Below are 13509 nucleotides of genomic sequence, written 5' to 3' on the forward strand. Positions count from 1 at the left end.
GCAGTTCTCCCCACTGAGCCTGGGCCCCCACCCCCACTCCGCACTGGGACAGATGCTGGAGGGGCAAACCCCAAATACCATGCCTAACCAGAAACCGAAATACCAAAATCCGCCAGATCCCAGCCCGGCCTGGCCAGATAGTCTGACTTTCCAACGAAGTCAAAAATACAGATTTTTAGAATTAAAATGTAAATGTTGGCAACTGATTCAAATTCAATTTGTGTGTGTGTGTGTGTGTGTGTGTGTGTGTGTGTGTGTTTGCATGGAGGGCTTTCTGGTGAAAACCAGACCCCACCTGGGAGCAGGCCCCGGGGGTACAGCTGTGGGAGAAGAGGACCCCTCCCCCACAAGTGCAAAGAACAGGCCACGAGCTGGGCACAGATGCCTCCTCCCCGAGACTTCCCGGGAGTGGAAACCAGAAAACATACTAGACAAATTCTGAAAGAGCTGTAACACCTTATATTATTTGAAAAGTCTGCAGGTTGAGTTTATCCCAGACCCTTTACAGCTTTTTCCTTCTGACTGATGAGGCCTCAGCTCAAATGTCACCTCCTCAGAGAGGCCCTCCCCGATGGCCCTATTTAAGTTGCCCCCACCAGAGTCACAGTCAGCGATATGCACCCTTCATTTCCTTCTTGGCGCTGACCCCTACCTGCAAGTGCCTCGTCATTTGTGGTTGACATCTGCATTGTCCACCAGCACTTAGGCTCTGTGAGGACAGAGGCACATGGCCTTGTGCCCTAGTGAATCCCAGATCCCCGCCCTGAGCACAGTGCCTGGCACAGAACAGACACAGGCAATGAGTGCTGCTGAAATTTCCCCATGGAGCCAGTGGTGATCTGTCCAGGCTCTCCAGCCCTCCCCCTAAATGTGTTCAGAGATGGGGACACTGGGGCCATCCTCCTTGTTCCACTCCTGGTGAAGAGCCCTCAGACCCATAGGATGGGCTTGTCAATATCACCTTCTCAGGTGAGCCTCATACATAAGCAGGTTCGGTGGGTTAACCAAGCCTACATCTTTAACCCACGTGATAACCACAGTACCAGGGTTCTGCCACCAAATCTTTTCTATCCTCAGTCCTGCCTTGGGAATTCAGACTCTCCCAGAATTCAGAGTTTCACAGACTCAGAAGAGAATGTGATGCCAGATTGTTCTGAAATGTTTGGTAAAGCAAGATCAAATGATTACGTTTGTGATCTGAAATCATTTGTTTGTGTCATGCCAACCCATATCTCCTTCCAAATTATTTTCTTTAAATTCTCCCCAGAATGGGGAGCAGTATTAATTTTTGCCAATGGAAAGACTGCCCCTTTCATCAAAGCCATGAGCTTTATCTGCCATTTTTGAATATAACGCTGGCTTAGTGAAAGTGATTGTAAATAGCAGGTCTTCTTTGTGCATTTTATGCTTCCAAATGTGCTAGTTGTAATAAAGAAGTGAAAAGTTTAAAAATCCTCTCTTGTAAATGTTTAGAAAATTGCACCAGAGTTATTTCTTGATCTTTGAGGGGAGAGGTCATCCTGCAAACGCAGTCACACCTGTTCGGCTCCCCCAGGTTCTGAATGTCACCAGACCCCCCACTTACCCCCGACCTTGGCAGGTCAGACTCTGTGAAGGACGCTTACTGTCTGTACGACCTCACACCAGGTACAGGGACCGGGGGAAAGAGGAACATCTGGCTTGTAGGACAGTCCTGCAAGGCCACTTTTCTGGTAGGGAGGTGACACCTTCAAAGGAACGTCTCATTTCTCCCAGCTCCAGTCAGTTTCAACAACAGGTGGGGTTTTCTTTCCTCTCAATTATTATAGATTTTTTTCTAATAATCAAAGTCACAACTCATTTTGAAAGTTTTTAAAAATAGAAGAAAACAAGATTTTAAATCACAAGTGATTCCAACACCGAAGATAAGCAGCATTCGCATTTTGCTATGTAGTGCTCCTATTAGACAATATACACACATAGATCACACTTACACACTTATGCATTTTTGCTTCATTAAAATAGAATAAAGCTTTATGAGCCAGGTGCAGTGGCTCATGCCTGTAATCACAGCACTTTGGCAGTCCAAGACAAGCAGATCACTGAAGGTCAGGAGTTTGAGACCAGCTTGGACAACATGGGGAAACCCCAGCTCTACTAAAAATACGAAAATTAGCTGGGTGTGGTACATGCAGCTGTAATCTCAGCTACTTGGAAGGCTGAGGCAGGAAAATTGTTCGAACCCAGGAGGTGGAGGTTGAAGTGAGCCAAGATCTCACCATTGCACTCCAGCCTGGGCAACAGAGTGAGACTCTGTCTCAAAAAAAAAAAAAAGAGCTTTGTTTACACTAAACAATATTTTGTGTCCATATTTACACATAGATAACAACAGATCACTATTATTTTTGGTATATGCATATGTAGGTATAAGTATTACATGAATTTCCTACTTTTTATTCAGTTACAGTTATATCACCTATCAGTGACGTAACTTCAGCCAAGACAGAAGTTTATCTCATAAAAACCAAGACTGGGCTGGGCACAGTGGCTCACACCTGTAATCCCAGCACTTTGGGAGGCTGAGGTGAGTGTTTCACTTGAGGTCATGAGTTCGAGACTAGCCTGCTCAACGTGGTGAAACCCTGTCTCTACTAAAATTAAAAAATTAGCTGAATATGGTGGCACGCACCAGTAATCCCAGCTACTTGGGAGGCTGAGGCATGAGAATCACTTGAACCCAGGAAACAGAAGTTGCAACGAGCTGAGATCACGCCACTGCGCTCCAGCCTGGGCAATAGGGCAAGACTCTGTCTCAAAAAATAAAAAAGTGAAAACAAAACTGGAGGTTGTCAGTCTGGTGTGGCATTAGGGACTTTCATTTCCTTCCAGAGGACATTCTGCTATCCGCAGAGTAGAAGCCTAATCCTCAGGGTTCAAGGTGACAAGAATAGTTCCAACCATCATATGCTTATTCCAGGAAGCAGGTCAAAGGATAGAACAACTAAGAAATGACACTAAAGATATGTGTCAGTCCATTTTTGTTGCTATAAAGGAATTCCTGAGGCTGGGTTATTTATAGAAAAGAGGTTTAATTGGCTCACAGTTGTGCAGGCTGTACAGGCATGGCACCAGCATCTGCTCCTGGGGAGGCCTCAGGAAGCTTCCAATCATGGTAGAAGGTGAAAGGGAAGCAGGTACATCACACGGCGAGAGAAAGAGCAAGAGAGGGAGGAGGATGTGCCAGGCCCTTTAAACAACCAGATCTCCCATAAACTCAGAGCAAGAACTCAGTCATTGCCATCGGGACGGCACCAAGCCATTGTGAGAGGGATCTGCCCACATCACAAAAACATCTCCCACCATACCCCACCTCCAACATCAGGGATCACATTTCAACATGAGATTTGGAGGGGACCAACATCCAAACCATATCAAGACAGAAGTTACAGAAGGGGGTCTCCAAAAATACCACCCAACACTTTTATTACCTCCCATTGGCCAGAACCTGGTCACCTGGCCACAACTCACTGCAAGGAAGCCTGGGAAAATGTAGCATGTGCCCACCCACTAGGAGAGGGGAGCACTGGTGCCAGGGTGCAGGACCACCAGCGGGCACATGCTTCCTACTTCTTTCTTCTTATAAAAATCCTTAGAGATTCATCTTTGCATATTTTTCTGACTATTTCCTAGGGATAAATGCCTATAAATGAAATTTGGGACCAAAAGTTATGCACTTTCATTGGCCAGTTGCCAAATTGCCCTCTAGAAACGTTGTACCAATGAACTCACCCAAGAGGTGAGGTTCTATTTCATGAAATGTTTCTCCACCCCACATTTCCTTTTAATCCACACCCTTTGGCCTTTATTAAGCTTACACATCTCTTCAGAATCCCTGCTTCCTACATCATAATCTTGGGATTTAATACGTGTTTTTCATTCAGGTTATTATTAATGTCAGATTTATCTGACTATGCGTGAACCCAGCCACAGCCTTAGGAAAGAGATGTACCTTTCAGCGGTGAAGAAAATAAAAATTAATAATCCTCAGAGACTTTGAAACTGAAGTGGGCAGGGAAGGGTGGAAAGAACAGATCTCATTCTATGAAGAGCATGGAGGGATTTTCACAGAGCATGTAGTGCTGAGTACAGCAGACCAGGCACCTGGGGGGCACCCAGAGAGCAGCCTTTCTTCAACAGAAGAGGAGTGAGCACCACACAGAGTTACAGAAAGGGAATCCCAGACAGGGGTAACGGTAGATGCAAAGGCCCCACGGCAGGCACCAACTTGTCCAGGTTTGCCCAGAACTTTCCCGGTTTTAACACTAGAAATCTCACATCCCAGGAAACTTCTGAGTCTCAGCCAAGCTGGGATGATTTGCCTGGAACTGCCCCTGTTATAAAACTGAAAGGTCTGTGCCCCACCACCCCCCTCATCCTGAGCAAGCTGAGGCAGTGGATCGCCCTAGACTGGAGCAACATGCATGACAGTGGGAAGAGCCAGTGACTCTCTTTCATGACCTCTCTCCCCTCGACTTCAGGAGTCACCCAGGTGGGCACTGGCATCCAGGATGAAAACTTCCCAGCATCCTTTGCAGCAAGCAGTGGCCACGTGACCAGGCAGTGGCCAATGCACATGAGGCTAGTGCACAGCAACTGCCTTTAGAGGAAGGAAGATTTGTGTCCTCATGTTCTCTTCTCCCCTCCCTGCTCGCTGGCAGTAGATAGATGGACACTGTGGGGGAAGCTACACCCTAAGAAAGTCAGAGCAGCAAGGTAGAAGTAGCCTAAGACCCTGAAAAATGCACAGAGAAGAATCACCCGACTGGCTTGGATTTTCATGTGAAAGGAATGAACCTCTGTCTTAGTAAAGCCACTGTGATTCAGGGTCCTTGTCACATTCACTGAGGCTGTAACATAATTGTTAGAAAGAACAGGAGTGGGAGGGGAGATGGAGTCAGACAGGAAGACAGAAGTTAGATCACATTGGGCCTGTAGGCCAAGGTGGAGGAAGAAACAGGCGACATAGGACTCAAGGAACACACCTGCTCCCAGGCAAAAGGAGTTTGCTGTGGGTGCCCCTCCCTGTCTGTGTGTCCAGTGTGTGGATATTCTTTATACCTTGCCCATATTGTACAAATACTTTTTTCTATTCAATATTTAGAAGACATTGCATTAAACAGCAAGATGGCAGATGAGCATCAGGAAGGAACATTAGGAACATCCACGTGTTCCATCCAGGAACCTTCACCGTGGAAACCCTTGTGCTCATGGGCCTGGTCTCAAGACACATTCAGCTGTTGGGGATCAGAGGCTGCACTCATCGTAGCAGAGCGGCAGGACCAACTGGGAGAGGGTCCTTCTGTGACACCTACTGCATCACCGGGCTGTGTGAAGTGACTCAGCTGCGAGAACTCACACAATATCATTCTACACCAAAACCTCACGGGAAAAATGGTAAGTTATCAGTTTCTCCATTAATAGCAACTCTCAGATTAATCTCTGTCCTCCATTGCTTCTCCATGAAACAACTTTTTATAGCTTTGCTTGGGTCTATTTTTCCATTTATTTTTTATTTTACTAACTGATTGAAAGATATATATTGTGTGTGTGTGATTTTGTCTCTGTCAGCCAGGATAATCATGGTTTAATTCCTATTATTATTATTACCAACATCCTTTAGATTTGTTTTCTGTCTCATGAGACAGAAAACAAATCCAAAACTGTGTAAGAGGAAAAAGAATGCACTCATCACTAGCATTGAGAAGTTCCCAAGCTTAGCTTGCTTGGGCTACAGCTACATCACCGTTTCCAGGGTCATCCTGTAACTCTCTCTCTCTACTTCCCCAACTTTGGCTCCATGTTTAGCTCCATGACCCTCAGACTTAAACAGCAGCACTGGCTCCTCCCCAGATCTCCAGCTCCCTGACCCTCAAACTCCAACTGCAGCACCAGCTCCACCCCGGGTCTCCAGCTCCACGATCCTCAAACTACAACAGCAGCACCAGCTCCCTGGTGGATCTCCAGCTCAATGACTCTCGGACTTGGGAGGTGGCACCGGCTCCCAACCAAGGCTCCAGCTCCACAAACCTCAAACTAGAACAGCAGCACCAGCTAATCCCTGGGTCTCCAGATCTCTGAAACTTCAACTATAGCACTGGCTCTTCCCCGGGGCCACCAGCTCCACAACCCTCAACTTACACAGTGGTAGCACCAGCCCCTCCCTAGGTCTCCAGCTCCACGACCATCAAACTTGAACTGCAACATCAGCTCCTCTTCAGCCTCCAGCTCCACAATCCTCCAACAACAACAGCAACACTGGCTCCTCCCTGAATCTCCAGCCCAACAACTCACAGACTTGAGAGGCAGCACCGGCACCTCCCCAAGGCTCCAGCTCCATGACCCTCAGATTTGAACAGTGGTAACACCAGCTCCTTTCCAGGTCTCCAGCTTCACTATCCTTAAACTAGAACAGCAGCACCGCTGCCTCCCTGGGTTTCCAGCTCCATGACCCTAAGACATGAATGAAAGAACCAGGTCACCCCAGCACTCCAACTCCAAGACCCACAAATTTGAACAGCAGCACTGGCTCTTCCCGGGATCTCCAGCTCTGCGGCCCTCAAACTAGATCAGCAGCACCGGCTCCTCTCTGGTTCTCCAGCTCCACAATCCTCAGACATGAACAATAGTACCAGCTCCTCCTTGGGTCTCCAACTTCACTACCCTCAGACTAGAACAGCAACACCGGTTCCTCCGTGGATCTCCAGCTCTACAATCCTCAGACATGAACAGCAGCAGCACTGGCTCCCACCCTTATCTCCACTTCCACTACCCTCAAACTACAACAGCAGTACCGGCCTCTCCCCAGGTCTCCAGATACACGACTCTCAAAAGAGAATGGCATCATAGTCTCCTTCCTGGGTCTCCAGCTCCCAAACCCTCAAACTTCAATTGACACACTGGATTCTCCCCACAGCTAAACAGCAGCATGGGCTGTCCCCCAAAGCTCCAGATCTACGAACCTCTGACTTAAGTGGCAGTAGCACCGGCTCCTCCCTAGGTCTCCAGTTCCACGACCCTCAAACTATACACCAGCATCAGCTCCTCCCCAGGTCTACAGCTCCACTACCCTCACACTAGACACCAAGACCTACCTCCTCCCTGCTCTCCAGCTACACGACACTCAGACTTGAACAGTAGCAGCTCCTCCCTATACCTCAAGCCCCATTACCCTCAGACTTGAACAACAGCAACACCAGCTCCCCCCCAGGGCTCCAGCTCGAGGACCCACAGATTTAAACAGCAGCACCGGCTCTTCCTGTGACCTCCAGCTCCACTAACCTCAAACTAGAACAGCAGCATCGGCTCCTTCTTGGGTCTCCAGCTTCACTACCCTCAGGCTAGAACAGCAACACTCGTTCCTCCCTGGGTCTCCAGCTCAACGACTCTCAGATTTGAAAGGCAGCACTGGCTCCTCACAAAGTTTTTGGCTCCAAGGCCCTCAAACTAGAATAGCAGCAGCTGCTGCACCCTGGGTCTCCAGCTCCACAGCCCTCAAAGCAGAAAAGCAGCCCTGGCTCTTCCCCAGGTCTCCAGCTCCTCGAGTCTGAGGGTTGTAGACCTGGAGACCCAGGGAGGAGTCAGTGCTGCTGTTCTAGTTTGAGGGTCGTGGATCTGGAGACCCAGGGTGGAGCCGGTGCTGCTGTTCTAGTGTGAGGGTCACGGAGCTGGAAGACCCCGGGAGGATCTGCTGCTGCTGTCCTAGTTTGAAGGTCATGGAGCTGGAGACCCGGGAAGGAGCCATTTGAACAGCAGCACTGGCCCCTCCCCAGGTCTCAGGCTCCATGACCCTCAGACTTAAAAAGCCGTAGTATGGACTTCTCCCTGGGGCTCCAGCTCTACAACCCTCAGACATGAACAGCAGCAGCACTGGCTCCTCCCCGTCTCCAGTTCCATGACCTTCAAACTACAACATCAGTACCAGCCTCTCCCCAGGTCTCCAGATCCATGACCCTCAAAATAGAATGGCATCACTGGCTCCTCCCTGGGTCTCCAGCTCCCAAACCCTCAAACTTCAACTGACACATTGGATCCTCCCCACAGTTAAACAGCAGCATGGGCTGTTCCCCAAAGCTCCAGATCCATGACCCTCTGACTTAAATGGTGGTAGCACTGGCTCCTCCCTATGTCTCCAGTTCCATGACCCTCAAACTACACAGCAGCACCGGCTCCTCCCCATGTCTACAGCTCCACCACCCTCACACTAGACACCAAGACTACCTCCTCCCCACTCTCCAGCTACAGGACCCTCAGACTTCAACAGCAGCAGTGGCTCCTCCCTAGATTTCCAGCTCCATGACCCTCAACCTGCAACAGCAGCACGAGCTCTTCCCTGTACTTCAAGCCCCATGACCCTCTGACTTGAACAACAGAAACACCAGCCACCCCCAGGTCTCCAGCTCCACAACCCTCAGCCTTAAACAACAGCAGCACCAGCTCCTCCCTGTGTCTCCATCTCCACACCCCTCAGACTAGAACAGCACCCCTCCTCCCTGAGTCTCCAGCTCCATGACCCTCAAACGACAACAGCAACACAGGCTCCTCCCTGGATCTCCAGCTCAACAACTCTCAGACTTGAGAGGCAGCACCGGCAACTCCCCAAGGCTCCAGCTCCATGACCCTCAGATTTGAATAATGGTAGCACCACCTGCTATCCAGGTCTCCAGCTTCATGATCCTTAAACTAGAACAGCAGCACCACTGCCTCCCTGGATTTCCAGCTCCACGACCCTAAGACATAAATGGTAGAACCGGCTCCCCACCAGGGTTCCAGCTCCAGGACCCACAGATTTAAATGACAGCACCGGCTCTTCCTGGGATCTCCAGCTCCACTACCCTCAAACTAGAACAGCAGCACCAGCTCCTCCCTGGGTCTCCAGCTCCCAAACCTTCAAACTTCAACTGACACACAGGATCCTCCCCACAGTTAAACAGCATCACGGGCTGTTCCCCAAAACTCCAGTTCCACAACCTTCTGACTTAAATGGCAGTAGCACTGACTCCTCCCTAGGTCTCCAGTTCCATGACCCTCAAACTACACAGCAGCATCGGCTCCTCCCCAGGTCTACAGCTCCACCACCCTCACACTAGACACCAAGACTACCTCCTCCCCACTCTTCAGCTACACAACCCTCAGACTTGAACAGCAGCAGCGGCTCCTCCCTGTACCTCAAGCCCCATGACCTCAGATTTGAACAACACCACCACCAGCTACTGCCTAGGGCTCCAGCTCTAGGATCCACAGATTTAAACGACGGCACTGGCTCTTCCCAGGATCTCCAGCGCCACTACCCTTAAACTCCTCTCTGGTTCTCCAGTTCCACAACACTCAGGCATGAACAGCAGCACCCGCTCCTCCTTGGGTCTCCAACTTCACTACCCTCAGACTAGAACAGCAACACTGGTTCCTCCCTGGATCTCCAGCTCAATGACTCTCAGACTTGAAAGGCAGCACCAACTCCTCCATGGATCTCCAGCTCCAGGACACTCAAAACAACATGGCTCCTCCCTGGGTCTGCAGCTCCAGGACCCTCGAACTACAACAACATTGTTCCTCCCTGAGTCTGCGGCTCCATGATCCTCAAACTAGAACAAGACCTCTCCTCCCTGGGTTGCCAGCTTCCTGACCCTAGAACCACAACATTGCTCCTCCCTGGGTCTGCTGCTCCACGACCCTCACACTACAACAAGACCTCTCCTCCCTGGGTCTGCAGCTCCAGGACCCTCACACTACAACAAGACCTCTCCTCCCTGGGTCTGCAGCTCCACGACCCTCACACTACAACAAGACCTCTCCTCCCTGGGTCTGCAGCTCCACGACCCTCACACTACAACAAGACCTCTCCTCCCTGGGTCTCCAGCTTCCCGACCCTCAAATTACAACAACATTGCTCCTGCCTGAGTCTGCAGCTCCACGACCCTCAAACAAGAACAAGACCTCTCCTCCCTGGATCTCCAGCTTCCGGACCCTCAAATTACAACAACATTGCTCTTGCCTGAGTCTGCAGCTCCACGACCCTCAAATAAGAACAAGACCTCTCCTCCCTGGGTCTCCAGCTTCCTGACCCTTGAACTACAACAACATTGCTCCTGCCTGGGTCTGCAGCTCCACGACCCTCAAACTACAACAAGACCTCTCCTCCCTGGGTTGCCAGCTTCCAGACTCGAACTACAACATTGCTCCTCCCTGGATCTGTAGCTCGATGACCCTCAGCTAGAACAAGACCTCTTTTCCCTGGTTCACCAGCTTCCGGACCCTCAAACTGAAACAACATTGCTCCTGCCTGGGTCTGCAGCTCCACGACCCTCAAACTCAAACAAGATCTCTCCTCCCTGGGTCGCCAGCTTCCTGACCCTCAAACTACAACAAAATTGCTCCTCCCTGGGTCTGCAGCTCCACAACCCTCAAGCTAGAACAAAACCTCTCCTCCCTGAGTCACCAGCTTCCTGACCCTCAAACTATAACAAAATTGCTCCTGCCTGGGTCCGCAGCTCCACGACCCTCAAACTAGAACAAAACCTCTGCTCCCTGTGTCGCCAGCTTCCTGACCCTCAAACTGCAACAAAATTGCTCCTCCCTGGGTCGGCAGTTCCATGATCCTCAAACTAGAACTAAATCTCTGCTCCCTGTGTCACCAGTTTCCAGACCCTCGAATTACAACATTGCTCCTGCCTGGGTCTGCAGCTCCACGACCCTGAAACTAAAACAAGACCTCTCCTCCTTGAGTCACCAGCTTCCTGACCCTTGAACTCCAACATTGCTCCTGCCTCGGACTACAGCTCCACGACCCTCAAACTAGAAAAAAACCTCTCCTCCCTGAGTCGGCAGCTTCCTGACCCTCAAACTACACCAACATTGCTCCTCCGTGGGTCTGCAGCTCCACGACCCTCAAACTACAACAAGACCTCTCCTCCCTGGGTCTCCAGCTTCCGGACCCTCGAATTACAACAACATTGCTCCTGCCTGGGTCTGCAGCTCCACGACCCTCAAATAACAATGAGACCTCTCCTCCCTGGGTCGCCAGCTTCCAGACTCGAACTACAACACTGCTCCTCCCTGGATCTGTAGCTCGACGACCCTCAACTAGAACAAGACTTCTTTGCCCTGGTTCGCCAGCTTCCGGACCCTCAAACTAAAACAACATTGCTCCTGCCTGGGTCTGCAACTCCACGACCCTCAAACTCAAACAAGACCTCTCCTCCCTGGGTCGCCAGCTTCCTGACCCTCAAACTACAACAAAATTGCTCCTCCCTGGGTCTGCAGCTCCACAACCCTCAAACTAGAACAAAACCTCTCTTCCCTGAGTCACCAGCTTCCTGACCCTCGAACTATAACAACATTGCTCCTGCCTGGGTCTGCAGCTCCATGACCCTGAAACTAGAACAAAACCTCTGCTTCCTGTGTTGCCAGCTTCCGGACCCTCGAATTACAACAACATTGCTCCTGCCTGAGTCTGCAGCTCCACGACCCTGAAACTAGAACAAAACCTCTCCTCCCTGAGTCACCAGCTTCCTGACCCTTGAACTCCAACATTGCTCCTGCCTGGGTCTGCAGGTCCATGACCCTCAAACTCCAACAAGACCTCTCCTCCCTGGGTCTCCAGCTTCTGGACCCTCGAATTACAACAACATTGCTCCTGCCTAGGTCTGCAGCTCCATGACCCTCAAATAAGAACAAGACCCCTCCTCCCTGGGTCGCCAGCTTCCTGACCCTCGAACTACAACGAAATTGCTCCTCCCTGGGTCCGCAGCTCCATGACCCTCAAACTAGAACAAGACCTCTCCTCCCTGAGTCGCCAGCTTCCTGACCCTCGAACTACACCAACACTGCTCCTCCGTGGGTCTGCAGCTCCACGACCCTGAAACTAGAACAAGACCTCTCCTCCCTGGGTCACCAGCTTCCTGACCCTCGAACTACACCAACATTGCTCCTCCCTGGGTCTGCAGCTCCAAGACCCTCACCCTAGAACAGCAGCACCAGCTCCTTCCTGGACCTCCAGCTCAATGACTCTCAGACTTCAAAGGCAGCACCATCTCCACCCCAAGTCTCCAGCTCCAACACCCTCAGATTTGAGCAGCGGCAGCACCAGCTCCTTTCTGGGTCTTCTGTTTCACGATCCTTAAATTAGAACAGCAGCACCATCTTCTCCCTGGGTCTCCAGCTCCATGAAACTCAAGCTAGAATAGCAGCACCGGCTCCTCTGAGATCTTCAGCTCCACGACCCTAAGACATCAGTGGCAGCACCGGCTCCTCCCCTGGGCTCCAGCTCCAGGACCCTCATAAACAATCCCTTCTTATGAAATGTAGCAGTCAGGAAAACTGTAGAGGAAGTAAATAAATAAATGTTTTCTTTCAAATTGATGTTTCTTTTCCGTTCACGCAAGTCTGGAAGCTTTGCTACTTTCCATCAACCTTGCAATCTACTTATATTCAATTGTAAGATGGAAATTCACCATTTGAAATGACTTTAAAACTTAGTAATTCTTTTTTACTATGATCTTATCTCACAGCTCTAGAAATGATCTTTCCTTTTGCCTGTGCAGAAGTCTTATGAACATTCAAACTATGAATTTAGTTGGTTGAGATTCCTAGAATACACATTATCCCCAAATGTTACTGCCCTCCTTAAAATCTTCTAACATGTTCCCATCACCCGAGCATAAATGCCAGTTTCCATCCACAGCCCACAGTGCCCAGCGCAGCCCTCCCCTCTGCCCTGACCTTAGGGTCTCCCCTCTGCTGTTTCTTTCCTGCCAGACAGGCCTCTGTCACTTCCTCAAACCACACAGGCTCAGGCCTGACTCTGGGCCTTTGCCCCTGCTGTGCCCTCTGTGTGGAGTGCCTTTCCCCGGCTCCCCATCCTCCTCTCAACCCGCTCAGCTCCAGCCTGCTGGTCAGGTCAATGAACACACGATGTCCTCCCCCTGTGCCCGAAACACTTCCCCCTTCACCATCCGCATTCACTTTTCTAATTACCATTCATCCTTGGAGTCTCCACTGAAATATCGCCCCCCGCCTGCCCCCACCACTTGGACTTAATCTTGGTTAAATTGAAAACCCCATCTCCTGACTCCAGGAAGCTAGATGCTGTCATGGCACTTGGAAGTTTCCCATTGCAACGTTTTGCACACTTGTAATTGTTTTATTAGGTTGGTGCAGAAGTCATCGCAGTTTTTGTCATTACTTTCAATGAATTGCAGCACCAGCTCCTCCCCACTTTTGATTGCCATTACCTTTAATGGCAAAAACCAGAATTACTGCTGCACCAACCTAATAGAATAATTTATATTTATTCACCCATCCTCTGTCTTCCCCTCTAGAAAGTAAGCTCAATGAGAATAGGGACCAAATCTACTCCAATCACTCCACCTTCCTTGCACATTGTCAATAATCATTTACCAACTGACTGATAGAGAAATATCTTCATTGTTGCTGGGATGAGCCACATAACATGACACTCCCCTTTGAAAGTCA

The 13509-nt window shown here is 50.1% G+C and overlaps 1 long non-coding RNA gene and 1 other non-coding gene across 2 annotated transcripts; one reads left to right on the top strand and one right to left on the bottom strand.

Moving 5' to 3' along the window:
- Positions 1-393: 393 nt before the first annotated feature.
- On the bottom strand, positions 394-458 carry LOC112131893 (U7 small nuclear RNA). Its single transcript, XR_002913751.1, has one exon. It is a non-coding gene; the product is annotated as a U7 small nuclear RNA (small nuclear RNA).
- Positions 459-5252: 4794 nt separating this feature from the next.
- LOC129060627 (uncharacterized) lies at positions 5253-12392 on the top strand. Its single transcript, XR_008527462.2, has 2 exons — positions 5253-5433; positions 5845-12392. It is a non-coding gene; the product is annotated as an uncharacterized LOC129060627 (long non-coding RNA).
- The last annotated feature ends 1117 nt before the right edge of the window (positions 12393-13509 follow it).

The sequence above is a fragment of the Pongo abelii genome, chromosome 6 (assembly GCF_028885655.2).
Source record: "Pongo abelii isolate AG06213 chromosome 6, NHGRI_mPonAbe1-v2.0_pri, whole genome shotgun sequence".
NCBI classification, from domain to species: Eukaryota; Metazoa; Chordata; class Mammalia; order Primates; family Hominidae; genus Pongo; species Pongo abelii.